Here is a 19,012-nt window from a genome sequence, read left to right as displayed (position 1 = left end):
GCAAATCACGCGCCCCCGGCAGCGAGTGTCACTTTCTGCCGCGGAAACCGACGGCTGAAGTTAACAAGTATTTATAAAAACAGGAGTATTGGAGCAATTACGGTAGGAGGATTCATTTCTCAGCAATTTCTCTGTCAAGGCGCGCGTGATTTAATTACTATTTATTCAGGGGGGGAAAGGAGAAACATTCACAGAAAGCCGGCGACTTTCTCGCCGCCTGTCCTGATAAACTGCATTTCTCCGCTTCCCTTCTCTGCCGTCAACCTTTATCTCCTGCATGGACAGCCATACATTATTCCACGGGCCGCCCTCTTCCTGCAAGCTCTGCGCCTCCCACCTCCGCAATTAAGACGCCAGCTATCAGAAGGGTGCCGATAAACTCACCTGTTCGGTGCCGGACAGGATTACCACGCGGAGCAATCTCTATAGCGCTCAAAAAGGGTTCAAACCCGCCAGTGGTACTTTGGCGGCTAACGGTTAAACCCCGTCACTGCTGGTGGTTCCAGCAAGGGATTGGGGGTGGAGGGGTTAATTAAAAATGAACATGCTGCGTTATATAATGGTTTAGAGTATCTATACCAGGGGTAGCCAACTCCAGTTCTCATGGGCTGCCAACAGGTCAGGTTTTCAGGATATCCCTGCTTCGGCACAGGTGGCTCAATCAGTGGCTCAACCTGTGCTGAAGCAGGGATATCCATATAAAGCTGGCCTGTGGTTGGCCCATCGACTGAGCCACTGATTGAGCCACCTGTGCTGAAGCAGGGATATCCAGAAAACCTGACCTGTTGTTGGCCCTTGAGGTCTGGAGTCTGCTCTATACAGCCTCAAAGCCACATCTTACAGAAAATGTTTCCAGCGCAAAGATCATTTCCGTGCTGGCGTTATTGATTTTGTGCCCTGGCTCCGCTGCCCTCTGACCCAGAGTAATGGCAAACAAGAAAGTCACTTTCCACCTTAATGGGTTGGAGTTTAAAGGGGGATCAGGGCATCAGTGGGGTCAGCAGTGAGAATTACCGGCTGACCTCCCCATGTCTCTCGCACAATATTGCTTTGTACTGAAGCAAGTGTCTTTTCTGAATGGGAGGTCAGAGTCCCGTATTAAATGCTGTGTTTTTAAGGTGCAGTAAAGAGGTATTTATTTTGTCCGTGGCTACTTTTCACCCATTGGGTGCTGGAGGAAATGGTAACACTCTGCAGCGCACCCTCATTCCTGCACTTATGGGGGTCACACAATAATGGCTGGGAAGTAAGACGGGCTACGGCTAGGATTAAATACCAGCAGCCCCAGAAAACGCGTCTGCACTCAATCATATAGCTCAGCATTGTATTTATAGCAAACTGTTGTAAATAGCAGAATAATACTAAAAACACATTGTCAGGAGATGTCTCCGTGTCTGAGGGTTGTACCCCGAAACCTTGAGGAGATCTCAGGTGTGTCGGCCCTTTTCATTCTCTTGGATAACATTGTATTTATTGGTCTTATTTTGTATATTTTGTATATTGTGTTGTATTATTTTGATCTTTTAACTATTTACTACATTTTGCTCACATACAATCGTTGAACTATATTTTTGAGTGCAGACACTTCCTCTTATTGAGTACCCACACTATTTGGTGGGTAGTAAGTTGGGCTCAATTTTGGGGGGTCCATTTTGGGATATAGTCCCTTCTATACAGTATTTAATTGTACAGTATGGGCAGTAAACCAACGACCCTCCGCTGAGTCTCCCAGATCCAAAAAATCAAGAAACCCGCACGTGATGAAAGTCAAATAACAGAATCTCGCTCTGACGTCTGCACGCTCACCCTGCGGCCGCCATTATACTGAGCGCGACGACGCGTTGCGATTTCGCACTGCGCGAACAAAGTGCAGCAGCTCTATCGGGACGGTCGTAGTGCCCAGGAGCTGGGGTGGGCAGCTCTTGGAAGCCGCAGGACCGCCTGTGGCCCGCCGATGCTCGGAGTGCACTACTCAAGTTGCGATTCCTTTAAAGATTTATCTTTGATAGGTTCAGAAAGATCTGCGGACGCCCCAAAAATGGCGGGCGGCTTTGTGAACGTCGGCAAAAGTGTTGTACATGGCGAGTTATTTGTTTAGCAGGAGACAGGAGTTGAATTATAAGCGGTGGGATTACTGCACTACAATAATTTGTCTTCTTTTCCCTTCACCGTTTGTGCTCCCGGGCTCAGTGGACGTTGCCTTGAAATGAGCAGGCTCCCCCCCCCTCTGCTGCTGCCCGGAGCGTCGCTCCCATAATTGGGCTAATACATTTCTAACATGTTCCATTAAAGCATTCTTTATTTGTATCCACGATGCTAACAAACGTCCTCATTTGAATCCTCGGACTTGAGCGCGTAGAAGAATAAACATCTAAAGCAGCAACACAGGTTTTCATTTTATTTGTATCGCTAGAATGAAGCAGGGGGTCTCCGCAGATTAACGGTGTTACATTTCAGCTCTGGGGACCCCCTGCTTCCAGAGATACTTACCTGCGTATGGGGTGCCGGGATCTCTGCAGGCAGGGAGCTTGTGTGCCTAACGAAATTTAAATGTCCCGAGGACCAATAGGAACCCGTGACATCATTCGGTGCGGCTTGCTATTGGTCAGTGTGGCCGGGGGCTGTAAACTGCCCCCCCCCCCTACAGAGGTAAGTATCTCTGAAGCATGGGGTTCCTGGAGCTGAAATGAACACAGTTCATCTCCAGAGACCCCCTGATGCAAATCTGGAAATAAATGAAACCTGTATTGCTGCTTCAAGACTACAATATACCTACCAACAGACAGACAGACAGACAGATATATATATATATATAGAGAGAGAGAGAGAGAGAGAGAGAGAGAGAGAGAGAGAGAGAGAGAGAGAGAGAGCAAATACAAATATCACGTGTGAGCACATTCACATGTTTTAGACAGGTCTGCAGCCCCGCCTTTCACCATAATCACCTAGCATACAGTGCTTCCACTGCAGCAAGGGATTCTGGGAAATGACATGCAAATGAGCCCACCGTGTCACCTTTTGCCTTAAATCCATTGTTACATGGAACCCTTAAGCCAATGCTCGCTGTTTTAAATATATATATATATATATATATGTTTTTTTATTTTTTTTTTATTCTACCAAACCCCCAGTGAAAGCCCATTCAGATGACAGTCCAGCTACATGCATCTACGTTTTCTTTTTAGGCTTGTGCGTAAAAAGAAAAGCTTTCATTTTTTAACTTAAAACTGTTCGCTGATGCAGAACATGTGCAGAGATACTGACAGGGAATAAAGTCGAGGTATCCGCAGGGGGAAAAAAAAACCCAAAAAACCTCATTAGCAGGCTTTCGGACTTAACCCGTTAACCTCTGTATTTTTAATTACTCACAAAAGCTGTTTTACGATCACCAGGCATGTCGGGAACGGAGCGGCACACACACAGTGTCTCAGGACCCGGGAGAGGACGGCGGGGCAGGTGTGCGACAACGACAAAATCCGCGCCCAGGAAGGGCGGGTGTTCTACACCCCCCTCTCCCATGAAGCCAGCAACAAAACATAGGGATACGGCAGGGACTTAGCCGTGCAAATTACCCGTCTTACCGATAAACTTCCGTTAAATCGGGTGACTTTGTAACGCCCCTTATTCAAAGGAGCAATCAACCCCAAATAACAGCCATTTATTTTTTACGGGATTGGAACCAGGGGGGTGTAGGGGCGCCCGGGTGTCCGGTACTGAGCCGGACTGTCCTGTATTTGGACACTCTGTCAAGTAACAAAATAGAGGCAATACTGGAGATCTATCTGTATACCGGTATTACCTCTCTGGGAGTGTATATGTATACCGGTATTACCTCTCTGGGCGTGTATGTGTATAGCGGTATTACCTCTCTGGGCGTGTATGTGTATACCGGTATTACCTCTCTGGGAGTGTATGTGTATACCGGTATTACCTCTCTGGGCGTGTATGTGTATACCGGTATTACCTCTCTGGGCGTGTATATGTATACCGGTATTAACTCTCTGGGTGTGTATGTGTATACCGGTATTACCTCTCTGGCCGTGTATGTGTATACCGGTATTACCTCTCTGGGTGTGTATGTGTATAGCGGTATTACCTCTCTGGGCGTGTATGTGTATACCGGTATTACCTCTCTGGCCGTGTATGTGTATACCGGTATTACCTCTCTGGGTGTGTATGTGTATAGCGGTATTACCTCTCTGGGCGTGTATGTGTATACCGGTATTACCTCTCTGGGTGTGTATGTGTATAGCGGTATTACCTCTCTGGGCGTGTATGTGTATACCGGTATTACCTCTCTGGCCGTGTATGTGTATACCGGTATTACCTCTCTGGGCGTGTATGTGTATACCGGTATTACCTCTCTGGGTGTGTATGTGTATACCGGTATTACCTCTCTGGGCGTGTATGTGTATAGCGGTATTACCTCTCTGGGCATGTATGTGTATACCGGTATTACCTCTCTGGGCTTGTATGTGTATACCGGTATTACCTCTCTGGGTGTGTATGTGTATAGCGGTATTACCTCTCTGGGCGTGTATGTGTATACCGGTATTACCTCTCTGGCCGTGTATGTGTATACCGGTATTACCTCTCTGGGCGTGTATGTGTATACCGGTATTACCTCTCTGGGTGTGTATGTGTATACCGGTATTACCTCTCTGGGCCTGTATGTGTATACCGGTATTACCTCTCTGGGTGTGTATGTGTATACCGGTATTACCTCTCTGGGTGTGTATGTGTATACCGGTATTACCTCTCTGGGCGTGTATGTGTATAGCGGTATTACCTCTCTGGGCATGTATGTGTATACCGGTATTACCTCTCTGGGTGTGTATGTGTATACCGGTATTACCTCTCTGGGCCTGTATGTGTATACCGGTATTACCTCTCTGGGTGTGTATGTGTATACCGGTATTACCTCTCTGGGTGTGTATGTGTATACCGGTATTACCTCTCTGGGCGTGTATGTGTATACCGGTATTACCTCTCTGGGCGTGTATGTGTATACCGGTATTACCACTCTGGGCGTGTATGTGTATACCGGTATTACCTCTCTGGGTGTGTATGTGTATACCGGTATTACCTCTCTGGGCGTGTATGTGTATACCGGTATTACCTCTCTGGGTGTGTATGTGTATACCGGTATTACCTCTCTGGGCGTGTATGTGTATACCGGTATTACCTCTCTCGGTGTGTATGTGTATACCGGTATTACCTCTCTGGGCGTGTATGTGTATACCGGTATTACCTCTCTGGGCGGGTATGTGTATACCGGTATTACCTCTCTGGGCGTGTATGTGTATACCGGTATTACCTCTCTGGGCGTGTATGTGTATACCGGTATTACCTCTCTGGGTGTGTATGTGTATACCGGTATTACCTCTCTGGGTGTGTATGTGTATACCGGTATTACCTCTCTGGGCGTGTACGTGTATACCGGTATTACCTCTCTGTGCGTGTATGTGTATATCGGTATTACCTCTCTGGGCGTGTATGTGTATACCGGTATTACCTCTCTGGGTGTGTACGTGTATACCGGTATTACCGCTCTGGGCGTGTACGTGTATATACCGGTATTACCTCTCTGGGTGTGTATGTGTATACCGGTATTACCTCTCTGGGCGTGTATGTGTATACCGGTATTACCTCTCTGGGCGTGTATGTGTATACCGGTATTACCTCTCTGGGCGTGTGTGTGTATACCGGTATTACCTCTCTGGGCGTGTGTGTGTATACCGGTATTACCTCTCTGGGCGTGTATGTGTATACCGGTATTACCCCTCTGGGTGTGTATGTGTATACCGGTATTACCTCTCTGGGCGTGTATGTGTATACCGGTATTACCTCTCTGGGTGTGTACGTGTATACCGGTATTACCTCTCTGGGCGTGTATGTGTATACCGGTATTACCTCTCTGGGTGTGTACGTGTATACCGGTATTACCTCTCTGGGCGTGTACGTGTATATACCGGTATTACCTCTCTGGGCGTGTATGTGTATACCGGTATTACCTCTCTGGGCGTGTATGTGTATACCGGTATTACCTCTCTGGGCGTGTATGTGTATACCGGTATTACCTCTCTGGGCGTGTATGTGTATACCGGTATTACCTCTCTGGGCGTGTATGTGTATACCGGTATTACCTCTCTGGGTGTGTGTGTGTATACCGGTATTACCTCTCTGGGCGTGTGTGTGTATACCGGTATTACCTCTCTGGGCGTGCATGTGTATAGCGGTATTACCTCTCTGGGCGTGTATGTGTATACCGGTATTACCTCTCTGGGCGTGTATGTGTATACCGGTATTACCTCTCTGGGCGTGTATGTGTATACCGGTATTACCTCTCTGGGTGTGTATGTGTATACCGGTATTACCTCTCTGGGCGTGTGTGTGTATACCGGTATTACGTCTCTGGGCGTGTATGTGTATACCGGTATTATCTCTCTGGGCGTGTGTGTATACCGGTATTACCTCTCTGGGCGTGTATGTGTATACCGGTATTACCTCTCTGGGCGTGTATGTATATACCGGTATTACCTCTCTGGGTGTGTATGTGTATACCGGTATTACCTCTCTGGGCGTGTATGTGTATACCGGTATTACCTCTCTGGGCGTGTATGTGTATACCGGTATTACCTCTCTGGGCGTGTATGTGTATACCGGTATTACCTCTCTGTGCGTGTATGTATATACCGGTATTACCTCTCTGGGTGTGTATGTGTATACCGGTATTACCTCTCTGGGCATGTATGTGTATACTGGTATTACCTCTCTGGGCGTGTATGTGTATACCGGTATTACCTCTCTGGGCGTGTATGTGTATACCGGTATTACCTCTCTGGGCGTGTATGTGTATACTGGTATTACCTCTCTGGGCGTGTATGTGTATACCGGTATTACCTCTCTGGGTGTATATGTATGTGTATACCGGTATTACCTCTCTGGGCGTGTACACTGGCGACACACTTTATCGCAGTGCGGCCAGATCCGCAAGCCGGGAGATTTCCCGGCTTGCTAGTGGCCGCCCCTCGGCGTGCCGCGCGTCATAGACGCGCGGTCACGCGTCTTCGGGAGCCTGCGCCCCCTGCACGCGCGTCCAGGGCTCCCCGAGGGAGCCCTGGTGTCCCGCGATCTGCGGGACGGCGGCAGGGGGTTCCGGGGGACCCGGCGGACCCGGCAGCGGGAGGGAGAGCGCCCCGATCGGAGGGCGCTCTTCCGCTGCTTCGGCGCGCGCCCGTCACACTCGGGCGCGCGCCAGGCTACTGCTGCGGCACAGAACGGGCAAATGCTCGAATAAACTGTGCCGCAGCAGTATGTGTATACCGGTATTACCTCTCTGGGCGTGTATGTGTATACTGGTATTACCTCTCTGGATGTGTATGTGTATACCGGTATTACCTCTCTGGGCGTGTATGTGTATACTGGTATTACCTCTCTGGATGTGTATGTGTATACCGGTATTACCTCTCTGGGCGTGTATGTGTATAGTGGTATTACCTCCCTGTGCGTGTATGTGTATACCGGTATTACCTCTCTGGGCGTGTATGTGTATACCTGTATTACCTCTCTGGGCGTTTATGTGTATACCGGTATTACCTCTCTGGGCGTGTATGTGTATTCCGGTATTACCTCTCTGGGCGTGTATGTGTATACCGGTATTACCTCTCTGGGCGTGTATGTGTATACTGGTATTACCTCTCTGAGCGTGTATGTGTATACTGGTATTACCTCTCTGGGCGTGTATGTGTATGCCGGTATTACCTCTCTGGGCGTGTATGTGTATAGCGGTATTACCTCTCTGGGCGTGTATGTGTATACCGGTATTACCTCTCTGGGCGTGTATGTGTATAGCGGTATTACCTCTCTGGGCGTGTATGTGTATAGCGGTATTACCTCTCTGGGCGTGTATGTGTATACCGGTATTACCTCTCTGGGCGTGTACTGTATGTGTATACCGGTATTACCTCGCTGGGCGTGTATGTGTATACCGGTATTACCTCTCTGAGTGTGTATGTGTATAATGGTATTACCTCTCTAGGTGTGTATGTGTATACCGGTATTACCTCTCTGGGCGTATATGTGTATACCGGTATTATTACCTCTCAGGACATGTATGTGTATACCGGTATTACCTCTCTGGGCGTGTATGTGTATACCGGTATTACCTCTCTGGGCGTGTATGTGTATACCGGTATTACCTCTCTGGGCGTATATGTGTATACCGGTATTATTACCTCTCAGGACATGTATGTGTATACCGGTATTACCTCTCTGGGCGTGTATGTGTATACTGGTATTACCTCTCTGGGCGTGTATGTGTATGCCGGTATTACCTCTCTGGGCGTGTATGTGTATAGCGGTATTACCTCTCTGGGCGTGTATGTGTATACCGGTATTACCTCTCTGGGCGTGTATGTGTATAGCTGTATTACCTCTCTGGGCGTGTATGTGTATAGCGGTATTACCTCTCTGGGCGTGTATGTGTATACCGGTATTACCTCTCTGGGCGTGTACTGTATGTGTATACCGGTATTACCTCGCTGGGCGTGTATGTGTATACCGGTATTACCTCTCTGGGTGTGTATGTGTATACCGGTATTACCTCTATGGGCGTGTATCTGTATACCGGTATTACCTCTCTGGGCGTGTATGTGTATACCGGTATTACCTCTCTGAGTGTGTATGTGTATAATGGTATTACCTCTCTAGGTGTGTATGTGTATACCGGTATTACCTCTCTGGGCGTATATGTGTATACCGGTATTATTACCTCTCAGGACATGTATGTGTATACCGGTATTACCTCTCTGGGCGTGGATGTGTATACCGGTATTACCTCTCTGGGTGTGTATGTGTAAACCGGTATTACCTCTCTGGGTGTGTATGTGTAAACCGGTATTACCTCTCTGGGCGTGTATGTGTATCCCGGTATTACCTCTCTGGGCGTGTATGTGTATACCGGTATTACCTCTCTGGGTGTGTATGTGTATACCGGTATTACCTCTCTGGGCGTGTATGTGTATACCGGTATTACCTCTCTGGGCGTGTATGTGTATACCGGTATTAACTCTCTGGGTGTGTACTGTATGTGTATACTGGTATTAATTACCTCTCTGGATATAGTGACCTGACCAGCTTGGGGGGTCGCGGGATTTCCCTGAGCTGTTGCTAGGGGGCTGGGCAACTTCCTCCATCCTGATTGACTACATTACCCAGAAGCAGTCAATCAGGAAGTGGTGTCAGGAGCCTTGGGGTGGGGTCAAGGAGAGGAGAAAACAGCATGGAATGGTGAGAGGTGTCTTTCTGTCTCGAGCGCGTCGCACCTTTCATCATTGTGCCAGTATTTTTGGAGGAGCCACCTGGAAACCCTACTGGGGTGGGGTGGATGGGTCCTCCAGGGCTGAACCACACTATGTTTTGCTCTGGGGACGCCCCTGATTCCCAAGAGACTTCCTGGGGATTCTAATGGCCATCCAATAGGAAGCTACAACCAATGATGCTGCAACTTTCTATTGGCATCAGATTTGGCAGCCATTTTGTTTCCCCTGAGAGATTAAAAACCGGTAACCTAACCGGTAAGTATCTTGTCAAATAGGGTTTACCCTGAAAATAGAGGCCGTTTGGCTCAGGGGGGCCTCCTGGTTCCCACCAGGGCCAGTGCCAGCGGTGAGCAAAAGAGGCGGCCGCACACAGGAGGCATTTGCTGTTAACCAGGAACGAAAGGAAGCACCGAAGAGTCTGCCGTAGGGCCGGCTCGATGGCGGTGCCACCGGTGTCTCTGTAAGCTGTGGTACCTAATCCTGCTATCACATGGCATTGTCGTGATGATGGGACGCCACGTAGAAGGAGGAGATGATGGCTGGACAACGTAAGCGGCTCTGGCCCTCTCCCCCTGAACCGAAACCAGCGACACAATCCCAGCCGGCCCTGTAATGGGAATGGAGAGATTTAGCCGCCGTCCTCGTGGGGTTCCGCCCGCTCTCTGACTGCCTCTTTCCGTGTGACCTGACCGGAGGTCGCGTCTGTGCGCTCCAAGGGCTAGCTCTCTGCGCTCGCCTCGTATACTGTGAAGCCCTTCCCAGTGCCAGAGAAGATGTTAGTCTCATTTGACTGGAGCTTAACTCTTCCCCAGAACAGGGAAGCCGTATCTCAAGATATGGAATAGGTGTTCCAACCATAACTGAATGTACCGGAGGATGGTGACCTAATTATCGGCGTCAAAAACAGCGCACAGAGAACCGAGAAAGAGCAGACATATTCGGGCCGAACAACATGACTTATTTTAAATGTGCATTTACTCTTCAAAACCAACGTTGAACCCAATCCTCCCCCTCCTTTCACCTGGCTCCCGTTTCAGAGCAATGTACCCATTTGTTAATAAGTAACTGAAAAGGTTCTGTTACAATAACATCCGTGATTGTGGGTTATTGTGGGCTACACAACGGGACAGATTCAGCCAGTGCCGGTCGGGATTAGCGCACCCGATCTGGCGCCCAATTAACCTGTCCGTATATATATGCCAGCCCCATAACTTCCCTATTTCCCACATTTAACACGAGGAAACGGTGTGGGGGGAAAAAACCCCAAACACGCTCGTCATTATTCCAATAACCAAAAAAGAAAGTGACTTCGTCTCCCTCATAACGCCATGCGCAGATATCACCCACGCGACGGGTTGGAGAGCCGTAAATTATTCCCGAACCCCCCGTTCAGAAGACGCGAGAAACGGAAGCTTCACCTCGATATGTGTCATTCCTGTAATGAAATCCCTCAAAACCCAGACAGACTGACGGAATACGCACCCTGAATTCTGCAGAGGGTGTGAGGGCCGCAATGTGAGATTCTGACGGCCTAATGGGTATCATTTCGCAGGTAAAAAGTGCACGAAAAAATAAAATGAAAAATTGTGGGTTTTTTAAACTGGGAGTTACAGTATTTAGAATTGTTTTGTTTCCATTGACGATGCTCTAATTCAGGGGGCTCAACTGCAGTCCTCAAGACCCCCCCAACAGGTCAGGTTGTCAGGATATCCCTCCGTCAGCACAGGTGGCTCAGTCCACTGATTGAGCCATCTGTGCTGAAGCAGAGACCGGTTGAGCCACCTGTGCTGAAGCAGGGATATCCTGAAAACCTGACCTGTCAAGGGGTTGGGGCATCATGAGGACTGATCTAATACAGGGGTGGGTAACTCCAGTCCTCAAGGGCCACCAACAGGTCAGGTTTCCAGGATAGGTGGCTCAATCTTCGACTGCACCACCTGTGCTGAAGCAGGGATATCCTGACAACCTGACCTGTTGGTGAGTCTTGAGGACTGGAGTTGAGCACCCCCTGCTCTAATTCCTGCAACCCGTGTTAAATACCATATAAATACAACCATAACATGTAAACGTATTTTTTATTCTTTAATGGTGAGAGCGATTGCATTTTTAATAACCAGCTATTTTCTACCACGAAATGCCGGCACATTAAAGAAGCTTAAATTCCACTTTGGAAAGTAAATATCAAGGGAGCCTGATGACTTATCCAACCGCTAACAGAATTACCAGGACAGGGTTTACCTAAATACAAGTGCAGGCGGTATTTGTTTATTCACAGAGGCAAGGAGCAATGCGAGGGGCTTTTTGGTCACATGAAACGTTTTGCTGGGGGCAAACGGTCTTCCTGCCGGTGAAAGTGGAGCCGCGATAAATCTCAGCCGCCATATCAAATGCCATAAAATTTTGATGACATTTTATTTCCGAGTGTAGAATTAAAATTCACGAAAAGGTCAGGGAACTAGCAGAGGCGCTCGGATTAACTGGGGAGGGATAAGTGAAAAGAGAGAGCAGAAAACGAGACGTCCACGTGTGAATTGCTGGAGCAATTAAAGTGCCTTTCTGAGACGTGTTATAACAGGATGTACTGAGCTGGCGTCCCAGAACTGCTTTGGGAGGCGGTTAAAGCCGCAGTAACAGCTGCCGTCCGTCCCCCTCCCCCTTAATATGTCTATCAAAAAAATCCACACAATGATAAGTAATTAGCTAAGTTGCTGATCGATCGGTGAAGATTCGGCTCGGGGGTTCACTAAATGGCTGCCAGTGCAGCAGAAGAGGACCAAAGTTGCAAAGTTCTGTGGGGAAGATCATGTGACCAGGCAGTCACTAGATACAATTGGTGCACTGCTAGAAAGAGGGCAGGGCTCAAAAAGGGGTGTGTGAGGAAGGGGATGTGACTTTGTAAATGGTTGCTATAGAAACAAGCAACGCTTGTTACATTATAATACATTAAAAATGTCATTGAGAATTTATTATTTATTTTTTTAATGCTATAAGTATTTTCTCATAGCACAGAACTGATTTATTTAAAAACAACACCCATTTAGGATATTGCCCGGTCTGCAGCTTTAAGCTCCCACCGCCAGCCACGCACTGCCAAAATAGTTTGTTTGTTTTCAAGGTGATGTGGAAAGGTTTGTGCGATTAAACCAACACCTTTACTAAGCAAAAATGAGTTACTATAAAGTCCGCCTCGGTTTGGTCAGGGAATTCAAGCTCGTAAAACGTCCACCATTTTGGTTTACAGAAGCTGGGGAAACTACTAGTAAATGAACAATACAGTATTAAGGAACTTGGGGTAATATTTGATACTAGTGCCGCTGGGGTATCAATGGGCAATTGTGGACAGACACGGACTGATATAGAATAATATCGCGCACCGCGAACAAATCGCTGTACCTCTATGAGGCCGGCCATAGAGCACGCCACCGTGTGTGCGCCGTTCTCGGCCAGACAAATAATTTTGTGTATGTGCGCCGTTGAGGCAAATGTGGGCGAGCCGCTCACGTGACGTCACGGCCATGCCCGCGCCACGCCTCCTGTCGCCTAGTACCTCAGCGCAGGTTCCGCGCGAGCCGCAGGAGCGCGCTCCGCTGCCGCCACTATAATCGCGGCCTCAGTGTCTGTTCTGCATCTATTCGTGCAAATGTTTCTGCACCAATAAAAGTAACATTATTGTAGCAAAAACAAGTCTCTTACACCTATAAAACTCCGTTATCAAAGCAACAGCATCCACAGCTGGAACTGGTAAAAAATAAGGCAGTGCACTGCCAAAGGGAACAGAAGGAGGCTCACAGCATGCAGCATCAAAAAAGTATTTATTCCATAAAAAGTGGATCAAATGTCCCCCCTTAGGTCACAGCAGGGGTCCACCAACGCGTTTCGGGCACTATGCCCGTTCTCAAGGTGTACACAAAACTATATGAAGCTTAAATTTATATCACGTGACGTCACGGACAGTACAACCAATCGGATTGCATCTCCTCTTAGACGCGTCTCGATCGGGTGCTGGGATCGCGTCATATCAACAAACTTTATTGAACATCACACATCTCTCCCTGCAATGTAAGGGCTATGGGATAAAGGGTGGTGCTTTCCGATTGGTTCACTAGGTCCTATAACAAGTACAACTTTATTAAATTTGACATTATGACATTGAAAAACGTCCATGACTTAAAAAAAAAAAAGCTTCAAAACCCTAGTGCAAAAAAGAAAAAAAGAAGATATAACACAAATAAACGTTTTTTCAAAGACAAAAGTGCTACTAATATTTAAAAATAAAAAATAAAATAAATTAAATAATATACAAACAAAGAAAAACAATAATTAAACCTAAACACAAAATCAAAAATTAGAATTTAAAAAGTGCTATTAATTCAATTAGTGATAGAAAAATACATATATTAACTCTTATAGTGAAGAATTTACTATACCCTAAAAAGTATAACTTTTGAAAAATTGCACATTTGCACAACACAACATTTGCATTTGGCACTCACAGTTGGCAAATTATTCCAAAGCCGCCCCCCAACTGGACAACGGGCGGAAAACCGTCTCAAAGCTGAGAGTTACCACACGCACGCACGCACGCACACACACGCACACACACACACACACACACACAAACACGTTACTCCCCTGCAGAGTATTGATGCCCTTTCGTATTCTGTGTTGGTCTTTCCCACTATGTGAAGGGTTAACCACACGTCATGGTTTCCGGAACACTTCCCCGTGTCGGGAACGCTGCGAGGCATTTCTAATTGCTGGACCTCCGCGTTTCCCTCCTGCCTGCCACGCGCTCAGAGCCAGCACTGCTCCAGGCGCAGGGCATGCGGATAATGAAGGGGACCCGCTCCGACCCGGCGCGAGCCGTTCTGCAATGATTTGCAGGGAACGAGCATTTCGTGGGCGTGCGGGACACAGTATGGTGTAGGCGGGGAGCCGGGACGACAGGGAACGCAGACAGGAGTCACAGCTGGAGATGTCAAACGGGGAAATATGACACTCAAATCTTTTGGGTTTGGAGTTTTCGGACTGGGACCTTTCACCGCGGCCATTCAGCCGCCAAGGACAGTCAGCCACCGGCTGTAGCGAACCTAAAATAAGTGGTTAGCGTTATCATTAGGGATTAAGGTTAGGGGTTTCAGGGTAAGGAGTTAATGGGTTAGGGGTGCACAGACATTTGCAGCTGCGCCCTCTCCCTGCATGCTGCGCCGGGTGCTCGTGTCCCCCCTTACTTCCGTTCCCTGCATCAAATGATGCCGCGGGGTCATGTGATGTCACGTTGCCATGGCGACGTGTCAGCAGCCACCTGAATCTCGGTAAGTAATAGGCTGCAGAGGCCTCACGCGTTCACCCGGCATGTCATTTAAATGCCGTGGGGATGAGCGCAGGCCCTCTGCAACCCCTAATCAAGATGCCGCTGGGCGGCGGCGCGACGGTGACATCACCTGATCGCGCTGCCGCTCAGCGGCATCTGGTATAATCGTTGCCTAAGGGTTTTTTAGGTAAGGTTAGGGGGTTAAGGAACACATTATTCCGGGGGCGAAACGGCCAGCACCTAAATGTCCCGGCAGCAAGACGGGTTTCCTCTATCAGGGAATAAAGTGGACATTGACTCATATAGCACCATTTTAATCTTAGATCTATTGGCATCAATGTATCAAGGTCTTTGCTTCAATGTTTGCACTATGTGCTCCAACTTGCACCTTGGGGAGAGTCAGTAGGAGGAGTTGGGGAGGAGTTACATTCTGCGTCTCTGCCCCAGCTTGCACCTTGGGGAGAGTCAGTAGGAGGAGTTGGGGGAGTTACATGGTGCACAGATTATAATGAGATGTATCACATTCTGCGTCTCTGCCCCAGCTTGCACCTTGGGGAGAGTCAGTAGGAGGAGTTGGGGGAGTTACATGGTGCACAGATTATAATGAGATGTATCACATTCTGCGTCTCTGCCCCAGCTTGCACCTTGGGGAGAGTCACTAGGAGGAGTTGGGGGAGTTACATGGTGCACAGATTATAATGAGATGTATCACATTCTGCGTCTCTGCCCCAGCTTGCACCTTGGGGAGAGTCAGTAGGAGGAGTTGGGGGAGTTACATGGTGCACAGATTATAATGAGATGTATCACATTCTGCGTCTCTGCCCCAGCTTGCACCTTGGGGAGAGTCAGTAGGAGGAGTTGGGGGAGTTACATGGTGCACATATTATAATGAGATGTATCACATTCTGCGTCTCTGCCCCAGCTTGCACCTTGGGGAGAGTCAGTAGGAGGAGTTGGGGGAGTTACATGGTGCACAGATTATAATGAGATGTATCACATTCTGCGTCTCTGCCCCAGCTTGCACCTTGGGGAGAGTCAGTAGGAGGAGTTGGGGGAGTTACACGGTGCACAGATTATAATGAGATGTATCACATTCTGCGTCTCTGCCCCAGCATGCACCTTGGGGAGTCAGTAGGAGGAGTTGGGGGAGTTACAAGGTGCTCAGATTATAATGAAATGTATCACATTCTGCGTCTCTGCCCCAGCATGCACCTTGGGGAGAGTCAGTAGGAGGAGTTGGGGGAGTTACATGGTGCACAGATTATAATGAGATATATCACATTCTGCGTCTCTGCCCCAGCATGCACCTTGGGGAGAGTCAGAAGGAGGAGTTGGGGGAGTTACATGGTGCACAGATTATAATGAGATGTATCACATTCTGCGTCTCTGCCCCAGCTTGCACCTTGGGGAGAGTCAGTAGGAGGAGTTGGGGGAGTTACAAGGTGCTCAGATTATAATGAAATGTATCACATTCTGCGTCTCTGCCCCAGCTTGCACCTTGGGGAGAATAAGTAGGGGGAGTTGGGGTGGAGTTACATGGGGCACAGATTATAATGAGATGCATCACATTCTGAGTCTCTGCCCCAGCTTGCACCTTGGGGAGAGTCAGTAGGAGGAGTTGGGTGGAGTTACATGGGGCACAGATTATAATGAGATGTATCACATTCTGCGTCTCTGCCCCAGCATGCACCTTGGGGAGAGTCAGTAGGAGGAGTTGGGGGAGTTACATGGTGCACAGATTATAATGAGATGTATCACATTCTGCGTCTCTGCCCCAGCTTGCACCTTGGGGAGAGTCAGTAGGAGGAGTTGGGGGAGTTACATGGTGCACAGATTATAATGAGATGTATCACATTCTGCGTCTCTGCCCCAGCTTGCACCTTGGGGAGAGTCAGTAGGAGGAGTTGGGGGAGTTACATGGGGCACAGATTATAATGAGATGTATCACATTCTGCGTCTCTGCCCCAGCTTGCACCTTGGGGAGAGTCAGTAGGAGGAGTTGGGGGGGGGAGTTACATGGTGCACAGATTATAACGGGATGTATAGAATGCTGCGTCTGTGTAGCATTTCTTCCCCTTTATTAGCGCCCAAAGACCTGCTAATAACCTGTGTCACGTTACAGACTCACGCACGCGGGAAATGGTACTGCGGTGGCGTGCCACACTTTCCTTTGCGTGGATACACCACATTTCTACGCCATTGTTTATTTATTACTTATTTAACCACTTCACTGCCAGAGGGTCATGGAAAGATTCAAAGCGGCAGATATCGCTGAGACGGGCGCGATACAGCAGACTGCGCTTTGACTCCAGGGGCAAAGACTGATTGCAGACGGAAAAAAAACTTCTAATTAGGTTTTTGTAATTTACAGACCTTGAAAAATCTGTCCTGTGCATGGAAAATACAACGCTCTCCAAAACAGACTTCGGTTCATCTTGAGCGCAACATTTTGTATTTAAAAAAAGAAACCCAAAGATTCAAGGTGCTCCAGAAATGAGAATAATTAGCTAGCGGCCGCCATCTGTGGAATTGAAAAACATAGCTCAATTATTCTGCTCGCCCCGTTTCTTGCTCGGAGAAACGTACAGTGCGTTGCTAATAATTTCCTGTAATTTATAATGACCTCCTCTCCTAATTTACTTTAGAAGCTCTAAGACTTTGTTGGGTTCCAGTTGTACCTCACCTGACCTCATAATTAGGTAGTAATAAAACATGTCATTAAAAAGTAATAAGTCTGAAGCGTTTTGACAAGCCCGCTGATGGATGCACCCGCAGACCTTAAGGAGACTTGGAGAACGTGCTTGCATGAGCCTAGCTGCAGATTTAAACTGCAGGCCTGAGTGAGAGGGCGACAGGTTTCCAGCTGTACCAATTTGTGGGGGAGGAGGAAGTAAACCCCAGCATATTATTATCTAGGGATAAACTTTTTTTCCTGGAGTTTTTTTTTTTTTTAACCCCTTTACTGCCAAATGATCCAACATTTAATATCCATGTGTGCAAAAGGATGTGACCCTTTAGATTCAGTACCTGGTGGCGACCCCTTGATCAGCAATAACTTCAACTAAGCGTCTCCTGTAACCGCTGGTCAGTCTCGCACATCGGGCTGGAGGCATTCTGGCCCATTTCTCCTTACAGAACTGCTTCAGCTCCGTGACACTTGAGGGCTTCCTTGCGTGGACACCTCGCTTCAGGTCCTGTCACAACATTTCCATGGGGTTTAGGTACGGACTTTGACTAGGCCATTCTAACACGCAGAATTTCTTCTTCTGCAGCCATTCTTTTGTAGATCCGCTTGTATGTTTAGAATCATTGTCTTGCTGCATGACCCACTTTCACTTCAGCTCACAGACAGATAGCCCGACATTATCCTCTAGAATCTTCTGATACAACCATGAATTCTGCATTGTGTCAAGGATGGCAAGCCGTCCCGGTCCTGAGGCAGCCAAGCAGCCCCCAAACCATCACCCTCCCACCACCATGCCGGACAGCTGGGATAAGGTTCTTCTGTTCGAACGCAGTTTGGGTTTTTGCCAAACATAACGTTTCTCATTATGACCAAAGAGTTCAACCTTCGACTCGTCTGTCCAGAGAACATTGTTTCCGAAGTCTTGTGAATCGTCTATGTAGCGAACTTCACACGGCAGTAATGATTTTATTTTTTACAGCATAGTGGTTTCCTCTTGGCTGTCCTTCCATGTTCCATGGACACCATTCTTGTTCAGTCTTTTTCTGATTTTCTATAGCCTCTTAGTCTAGTCGAAGGAAGTATTGTACATGTTACAGTGAGCATGGGACACCCTGCCTCATCCATAAATATCTTTGTGCTACGGAACGGTTGTACTGGCATAAGACCAGAAGAAGGGTGGCCATGACTCTATGCACCTCCCTATACCTCTGGGTTTCACCAAAACAAAGTTACGTGGTGACTATGCATAACGTGCCAAGCTCTCCCCTACTATAGCTTAATACATTACCTTCTAGCGCTACGCAATCACCGTGGCCGCTATATACATTTCCAGATGGTCCCTTGGTCACTTGTCTGTTGGCTAATCCGTACACTTACCTAGCGATACCTTTCAACATACTTATGACTGAAACGTAACATACTGACACCAACAGCTCTGTATGGGGTTACCACACAGCGCTATCCTTAACATGGGATGTCACATATTGCTCTCCGACGCTGCGGCAAAATCAACAGCTGTTTATGTGGTGACCCCTTCCGGACCTCCATACAGAGCAATTTATGCTAGTAATGCTTATTAGAGCGCTATCTACACTACTAGCTGAAAAATGGCAATTGTATACCATCTATTTTGTATCAATTGTATTTCATTTTGCTACAGCAATACGTATCCCCGTGACACCAAACTAT

The 19,012-nt window shown here is 47.9% G+C and overlaps 1 protein-coding gene across 5 annotated transcripts in view; it reads right to left on the bottom strand.

Moving 5' to 3' along the window:
• Positions 1-19,012, bottom strand: part of CDH4 (cadherin 4) — a 499,844-nt gene that overhangs the window by 140,333 nt on the left and 340,499 nt on the right. The window lies entirely within an intron of this gene.

Source organism: Ascaphus truei, chromosome 15 (assembly GCF_040206685.1).
Source record: "Ascaphus truei isolate aAscTru1 chromosome 15, aAscTru1.hap1, whole genome shotgun sequence".
Classification (NCBI taxonomy): Eukaryota; Metazoa; Chordata; class Amphibia; order Anura; family Ascaphidae; genus Ascaphus; species Ascaphus truei.
Note: the sequence above shows the minus strand (reverse complement) of the source record. Positions and strands in the feature narration are given on the sequence as shown.